Here is an 8,993-nt window from a genome sequence, read left to right on the forward strand (position 1 = left end):
CATTTTGCATCACATGGGCTTTCATTTGAGAATATGAGCAGAGTTGTTTTGCAACATGTGTTTTAGCAAGGAAAAATGTGTTTAGATTTATGAGTACAGAGGGTTGTGTTTTGTGAATTGTGTCTTCATGTGACATGTGTTTATGGTACTGGAATATGGTGGCTACATTTAGTAAATGTGTTTAGACTACTGGTCATTTGGGTTACAGGATTGGCTTTTGTGTTTTAACATTTGAGAAAAACTGTAACACGGTGCACTAAAATGGGAATAACATCCCAGGAAAGTCTGATGTTTAATGGATTGTTACAGTTTTTCTCAAATGCTAAAACACAAAAGCCAATCCTGTAACCCAAATGACCAGTAGTCTAAACACATTTACTAAATGTAGCCACCATATTCCAGTACCATAAACACATGTCACATGAAGACACAATTCACAAAACACAACCCTCTGTACTCATAAATCTAAACACATTTTTCCTTGCTAAAACACATGTTGCAAAACAACTCTGCTCATATTCTCAAATGAAAGCCCATGTGATGCAAAATGCTTGCCACAGTCACCAATCTTTGAACACAGGGAACACACCTGGCGTCATTCACTACACACAATGACTCAAAATTGAAGACACTTGTTGCTAATGCTGTACCCACATGTAAAAGCAAGTTCAGAGTGCACAGTATGCTGAAGATTCCAAACAAACACAATGGATGAAGGCAGAGTCAGGGGAAGAGGAATTTGATGCAGAGGAGGGAGAAGAGCTGGCCCTGGAAGAAGAGGAGCAGGCCAATGAGGAAGAGGAGTTCAAATGAGAGGAGGAAGAGGAGCGACCAACGAGGAAGAGGAGAAGGCCAACATGGGAGAGGAGAAGGTCCAGGAGGGAGAGCAAGACAACCTCGCACCATCATTACGGACGAGATGCGAGCAACAGCTCAGCGACATGATGCCGCACAGTGATTGTGGTGTGTGTGTGGTGTGAATAACGTAAATAAAAAAACTTCACACCCTGTTCATGTTTTCAAGGTTACTGTTGTGTGCAATAGATTCTGTTTTTGCATTGAGTTGTGTTACAGTAGTGTACGTACATGCAGGATTTTCTATAGATTTATACTACTCATATGAAACTCACAAATCTAAATGCCTAATCCTCTGCAGAGATCTACGACGATCCGTTACTGTATAGTTTCTAAAATATGCATTGGCAGTTATGAAACAAAGAACCTTCTCACAAATTGAGCATTGTGTTTTCAATTGTTTTGCTGTAGTGTGTAATGCTGTGTATAGTGTTTACAGTTTTGACAGCTTCGAGCTGCTCTCTTGGTGTGGGAGTTTGAGTTTTGCAGTGGGAAGGTGTGGTTGTGTTTATGTAGCTTTAGAGAAGGGTGTTGTGTTTGGACATTGGGGAACATGGTGGTAACATTTGTGACATGTGTTTTAGCATTTGAGAAAAACTGTAACTTTCTCCAGTGGCATTTCCACTCAGGGAGTCAGTGAAAGCCCTCTGTCTCCACCATCCCTGCCTCCTTCAGTGTGCAGACAGCCTCTGGATGTTCTGCTGCTCTGCTAAGAGAAAAAGAAACACTTGTGAATCAAATGTGTTTGTTTGCTTGTGATGATGTGTGATTTTGCAGAGCAGCCCAGCTTTGCTAAATCCCAGGGTGAGAGATGCTGGCATGGAGCCCGCGCTCTCATGTCCGGTGTTTGGAATTCCTTCGCCGTGAGCTCAGACGCCCTGTGCCGTCCGCCACTCTCCACGTTTTGTCCTGTCTCCGGGCTTGGAGCAGCACCATTCGCTCCCTCCCTTGCCTCATTAGCCTGCTACAATGAGGTGGGCATTCCAGGAATGTGAGCGTACATTTTTCCTTACACTCCCCTTGCTCTCCTCCCCACAACTCCCCACCAGCAACCTCCTCAGCACCTTCTGGGTCTCCTTTAAACACTCACAGTCTGATTCATACCCCCACCCTACCATCCACTCCCCTCACACACATACACACTCCCCTGCATCTTGCATAGCATCCCTCTCACACATCCCCTTTTGCCCCCCTGGTGTCCCCCTCACCAGGCTCAAACCTCCCACCTCGGTGCTGCTCCCTGCTTCTCTCCAGGGCTATCATGTAGCTTTCTGACATTCTCTTGAGACATGGTACCATTCACAGGGAGATAAGATGCTAATCCTCCCCGTGATTTAAGGCATTCTTTGCATCACCTTTGAGCAGATTGATTGTTTACCAATGCTCTCTGGACATGTTTCTCATTGCTTTTTCTTGAGCAGATAAGGTGTGTGAGCTAAATTTTAATCAGTAAAAAATATGAGGAAAAGGAAATTAATCACAGAAGCACCTGATTACGCAAGTAGGCAAAACGAAACACTTTCACAGGCTTGGAAAAGTGCGGCGACCCCCTCACAGCCAGTTTATTTTTCCTGATAATTGTTTTATGTAACATTTTCCATCCATAGTTTTACCTAAAATAAATCAAGTCAATGACAAAATCAAAGCAAAAACCATTCCTGGACTCCTAGAGTGAGACGATCCAGATGCTCTGGTGATGATGAAACGTTTCTTTCCCAACCACAGAGGATAGCAAATCACCCCGCCCCCTTCACTTTGGTGGATTGTCCTATTCACAGCCGTGCCACTGGCAAAAAGATCTGGCAATGATCATCAAGTGATGAGGACACGGTTTCCTTCCTGTGTCAGAAAGAGTGGACACTGGGGTTGAGGCTGGTTGAAATAGAGGGTAAATGGGTTTGCTTATGGTCCCAGTGACCAGCTCCTCTGATACATGCTGCTGATTTGTTCTTGTTTTGTTACGCAGGCTTTCACATTCTGTTTAGGTCACAGTTCTCTTTTACTTTTGGAGTGAAATAAAAAACTTTCTTTAAGCAATATGTCTGCACCCAGAGCTGGGCAGTAACACGTTACAAGTAATTTCAATTCAATTTATTTACACAGCGCCAAATCACAACAACAGTCGCCTCAAGGCGCTTTATAATGTACAGTAGATCCTACAATAATAGATACAGAGAAGAAACCAACAATCATATGACCCCTTGTGAACAAGCACTTTGGCGACAGTGGGAAGGAAAAACTCCCTTTTAACAGGAAGAAACCTCCAGCAGAACCAGGCTCAGGGAGGGGCGGGGCCATCTGCTGTGATTGGTTGGGGCGAGAGAAGTAACGCATTACTGTAATCTGATTACTTTTGTCAGGTAATGAGTAATTTAAGGGATTACTATTGCAAATAAGTAATTAGATTACTGTTGCTTTCTTGTAAGCACACTGTGTTACTAAACCGTTGTGATTTTGTTTGTGAGAGTGTCTCATGACACGAGTGTGCGACGTCCGTGGCAGCAACAGACGCGTGCAGACCAACAATGGATAATATGGAGCACAGGAGAGAGTATGACCATGCAGCGTTTAAAGCTTGGAAGTACTAACATTACTTTGAATTTTAGACAAAAACATTAGCATCCACACTCTGCGTGGGAAGAAAACTTCTTACTACAGCAAAAAATGAAACTTCAAATCTGTGTAACTAAGAAACTAATTACTTTTGAAAATAAGTAATGGGATCACTTTTTTGGCGATGTAAACAGTAATTAGTTACTAATTACTTTTTTCAAGTAACTTGCCCAACACTGTGTGTACCTGCGTGTCCTTGGACTGCGGGTACTCTTACATGAATAGAGCAGGATTCAAACAGCTGTTCTTTTTCATGGTAAGTTTATAATCTTATAGTTGATATTATAAAGAGACCATACTGTATGCCATGATGAGATCCATCCATGTAACAGACATCTTTGGACTTCTTTATAAGTGAGTGATGTCTGCTTCAAACCACAGTCTAAACACACACATCCAAACTGGCTGTGTGTGTGAATGTGTGTGTGTCTCTGGAGCTTATCTCTGCTGTCATAGAGTGAGAGGTGGGTACAGGACAGGTCACCGGTCTATCACAAAGCATTAAAAACTGTGTTGGGCTTGTGGTGATGTTACATATTTTATTTTTACATATTTTGGCCTGAAACATACAGAAATACTGTGTAACCTTAAGAAATGCGTGCTGCAGATGGTGGCCTCCCTGGACTCCGAGTTTCTGCAACTTCCTGTTTTAAAAGAACATATTCTGTGTAATAAAGTGAATACAGTGAAGGGACAAGAACTACAAGAACTCAGGGGACAGATTTCCAGGTTATTTATTTATTGATGTATTTATTTTTCAGTTTGGATCAAAACTGATTGAAAAACCCAAACAAACAGAAATTCAAAAGAAACCAAAATGTTGTGTCTGGTATTTCTGCAGCCTTTGACTCTGTAGAGTCTTCTAGGACTCACTGACTTTCTACCAGCCTGTGGAGAGTTTGGCCTTCAGGACTCACAAACGTGACAAAGCTGGCACACTGGCCTGGTTATGATGGACGACTGGGTCACACACAAGTCCAAACCAGGAAAGGGAAGTTTACATCCCACGTCAAGCCAAAGGTCAGCTGACGTATCATTTTCAGGTTTCTGTCTTTGTCTGTGTCCTAAAGGAACATTCTCCATAAGCCAGGTCAAAGAGGAATCTATGTGATTATGAAGAGCAGCACAGTGCAAAGGACATTGGACACCACTGAGATGGGGTCTGCATCCCATGCAATCATACTGGCAATGGCAAAAATCATATTTATTTTTAATTCACTAAATCATTAATTATAAATTCTGTAATTATTTTCAAGTTCTCAGTTGTTTTCTTTGATTAAAAACAGGCCTTAGCACCTAGAGTGTGAGCACTTTGAGTGCAGACAGCAGAAAAGCAGGATCTAAGAACCAGTCAGTGCATTCGTGTTTACAGATGAGACATACGCTGGCTGGAATGTACACAGCCAGTACCTCATGCTTTCAATGATTACAGTTTTTTCTGATTGCTTAAACCCTAACTGTGATTCCTGTAGCACAATCTCTAAAACTATTCAGACTTATAGCAAAACCACTCACTGAGTTTGCAAAACTAAAAGCACAAAAACTGCTTTGCACTCAGTTTGCAATTTTGTAACACACACTTTGCAAAACTGTAGGCACAATTCACTGCACAACACTCAATTACCAAATTTCCAACACACTCCTAGCAAAAGTATACACATGTATGGCTATCATTAACACTAATCTGCCAACTGTCTGGCACACTTTCACATGTGAAAACTTTTTTAGATAATTAGTTCACTTTGCAATCAGCCTAAGCACTATAATACAGGTAAGCTGTGTGTGCGGAGTACAATGGAGGGAGCAGGAAGAGTGAGAAGTAGAGGAGGCCGAGGAAGAGGACGTGGAGGTGAAGAAGTAGGATGAAGAGGACGACAAGGACAAGGAGGAGCAAGAGGAAGACGAGGAGGGGGGAGAGGAAGGGTAGGAAGAGTAAGAAATAGAATTGCTGATGACATCAGAGCTACAATAGTGGACCATGTCATCAACCGTGGAATGACCCTGAGGGTAGCTGGCCAACGGGTCCAGCCTAACTCGAGCCGCTACACTGTAGCAGGCACCATAAGGACATTTTGAAATGAGAATCAGTGAGTACAGTCACTTCGCACTAAGATCTGTAGCACTGCCGTATGCCAATGAGAAACACACCAATACCATTGATGTAAAAATACTGAAATTGTACTTTACAGAATTGCTAGATGACCAGATGCTGGGGCAGAGGAAGCATGTTCACTGCAGACCAAGTAACCCATATAGTCATTATGGCGACTGCAAATAATCCTATACTTGGAAATAACCACTTGTGTTTGTTTTGATGTGTGTGAATAAACAGCAGTACTTGAAGTTTGGATCCCTCTATGCTTATGGATCTATGACAGAAGTATGAGCTCAAACTGACATAGCCTACCTTGTGCACAGAGAAAGCAAAAGCCAGATGTGTTTTGTATTCATACCATCAGTGTGCAGTTGGCGCATTGTGTGCTTAGTAGATGATGGCTTGTGTGTACTGTTTGATACGGAAACACCATTTTTACGAAGGTGTGAAGAGTTAATCTAGCTGTGTTTGCTTTTGCAAGAGAACTACAATGTTTTGATGATTGGGTGACAGGTTTTCTTATTTGTGTGAAGAGTTTTGCAAAATTAGCCAATAGTTACAAAAAATGTGCTTAAGCAATCAGAAAAAACTGTAAATGCTGATAGACCTGCATCGGTGTGGGTGAGGTGGTGACGAATCTATGAGCTGTTTCAGTCTGATGATATTAACACTTTCCTAACTGCAGTATCTCTGTCACAAACTGGTCTCTTTCAAGTAATGCTTAGTGAATCTCTCAGGAGCACAGCAGTCTTTGAAAATGAGTTTAAACATAATTACTTTGTTTATCTGTCCTTCCTGCAGGTTTTGACTCTCAGTAAGCATTTTACAATCTGCTTAAGTTTCATCTTCAGAGATTTTTCATTAGGGTGAGGGATGATGTGTGCACTGCAAAGCTTTCATCAGGAAGATGTTCTCCATTATTTGTTTCTTTGCTCTGCACAGGATGTCTCGTGTGGGAGGAGGTATGAGAGTAATGATGCAAGGCAGAACACCCCACACCTTGTTATCAGAAGCGTGGTACCAAGTGGAGCTGCATGCCTAACATTAACCGCGTGTGTGTGAAAAAGATTTTTTGGAAAAGATTTAGTGTCAGGGGGTTCTGCTCCGGGTAAATGTGTCCTTCCTGTGATTTGTGAAAAGCTTTGATGATCTTTTAAGCTACAAACCGTGCAAACATCTTTGCTTGCAGAATAGATGGGCAGGACAAGGGGTCGAGGGTTAAAGGGAGGAAGGAGCTGACGTAGGATAAGCTAAAAAAGGAGTGGAAGGATGGAGAATGTGTGTGTGTGTTTGTCCTGAATGAACATTCTCCAGATGCAAGGTCTGAGAGGACGCTATCAGTCTGCGGAGCCTCGGAGGAATGAGCGACAGCAGGGGTCCAGCTTGTGGACAGATGCTTCAGTGTGAGATAGAACTTATCTGCAGATGCTGCTAAATGGGCACATCTCTGAGTGACACCACCAAGTGTTGACCTGATCCATGAGCACGCAGAATGACCACCATGTGTTTCTCAAACGTTTTAATGGGAATCCAGCTCTTTAACAATACCTTTTTTTTACAAATGTATCTTGTAGCAAAAAAAGTGGTCTCTGTCCAAATATTTATGGACCCGACTGGAAAAGGCCTCCTTGACTCCCCATTCAAACAGCTTCCCTCTCTGTCCAGGTCGTCCACAAACATGCACAACACTGAAAGAGTGGTCACTGCACAGTGTAGCTGGACTGCTTCTCTATTGCAGCATAGACCCAGCTGTTGTTTGATTTCCTCAATTTCTATCCAGTTGGTGCTGAACTGCATACACTGTATCACTGTGCGGTTAGACCTGATTCCTGGGGTGGACCAGTTTCTGGTTTAGAGTATGTTTGAAAGCCACAGACATCCAGCATTAAAGAAAAATCCATCTCAGCTGGGCTGATACTTTTGACACATGAAAGTTCACATTTAGCAGTCATCCTTCTTCTCTCATGGATCGTCTGGAGCATTCTTTAGGCAGCTTCCCAGCTTTGACAAATATCCAGCTGGGGTAACCACATTCACTCAGGTCCTGTTTGATATGATGCTGTTCTGCTTCCTGTCAGCGCTGTCTGTGGGGATGGTGTTCCCTCTGTAATGTAGCTCCTGATGAGACCAGATCTGTACTTCAGTGGATGATGACAGTCAAACCACCCAATTTCCTTCAGACCGAATTTCCTTCGGGGCCACCCTTTGGGATCAATAAAGTTTATTGAATTGAGTTGAAATTAAAAACCTTGACTCTCATCAAAGTCTGCTTTGTATTTGAAGATGGATGGATGATCATGGTGAAACATTTTCTCCTCAAAATGAAAAAATTATATCACAGTTTGCATAATGTTCATTTTCTTACAATGTGACAGCAAACACAGACCACGGTTAGGCTGAAAAAGACTTTCTAATGTGGCATTTTGTTAACGCTGTGAGGTCTAACCTCAACATTACCTCTGTCTGTGTCTTTGCTGCCAGTTTTGACTTCTTCTCTTTCTATATCAGAGCTGATGTGGCAGGAGGAATACTCATTGTTTAATGTCTTCAAATGGATTAGAATTCCAATATCCTGAAGGCAAACTATTTTTAAAAAGCGTCAGTATTTTAGTCCTTTGATAAACTGGGATGTAACATCACATTTCTCTGCAGCATATTTAGCATTTTGAAAAGAGGCCACAGACAAACTTGAACTTCATTCTTCTTCCATTCTTAAAAGATTGTTTGCTCTTATTTATGGTGTCTGAAGTAAACGGATGGGTGGAGGGTGGAGGGAAGGATGAACAGACAAATGGGTAAAACTTTAGAAAAGGAGGAAAAGGAAAGGGAGGAGACTAGGTTGTGCTGTTATGTGTACACAGATCTGGGAACAGCTCCTTAGACAGAGGATTGCTATGCAGCCAATTTATAATGAAAGTAGGAGCCTGTCTGTGTGTCAGTCAAGCGACATGAGAGTCTGCGGGTGGACACTGAAGTATGCCGTTTATTCGTGGAGTGGGAGCGGCTCAGGAAACAGAAGCTTCCTGGGGAAAAAGACCAGGGGCAATCCCTTCAATTCTATAGGAGGAAATGAGCCACGTGGGCGTGGGTCTGATATAGACAAGCCCAGGGGCCCTAAGGTGGGCCCACCCACAGGAAATATGAGATTTACATGAGCTTTACATGTATACTTAGTTATTTATCTTATTGAGAGTAACTGAGTACAGTCTCCGAGTAGCGTAATGTGACAGATTCATCTTGATTAAAAAGAAAATTGACGGGGTAAATGGTACTAAAAAATCATTTTAGAATAGACAGAGCTGTAAGCTTTATTTTACTCAAAGCCCAGTGTAGGACGTTAAATGATCATTTCATTTTGATTTTAGCCTGACCTTCTTCAATGCCAGTACCACTTCCAGTTGGCAAAGAATTCCCAGGAGAGAAGCAATGC

This window comes from Diplotaxodon limnothrissa, linkage group LG17, assembly GCF_057381915.1.
Source record: "Diplotaxodon limnothrissa isolate DT_005_m linkage group LG17, D_limnothrissa_male_GT1.1, whole genome shotgun sequence".
NCBI lineage: Eukaryota > Metazoa > Chordata > Actinopteri > Cichliformes > Cichlidae > Diplotaxodon > Diplotaxodon limnothrissa.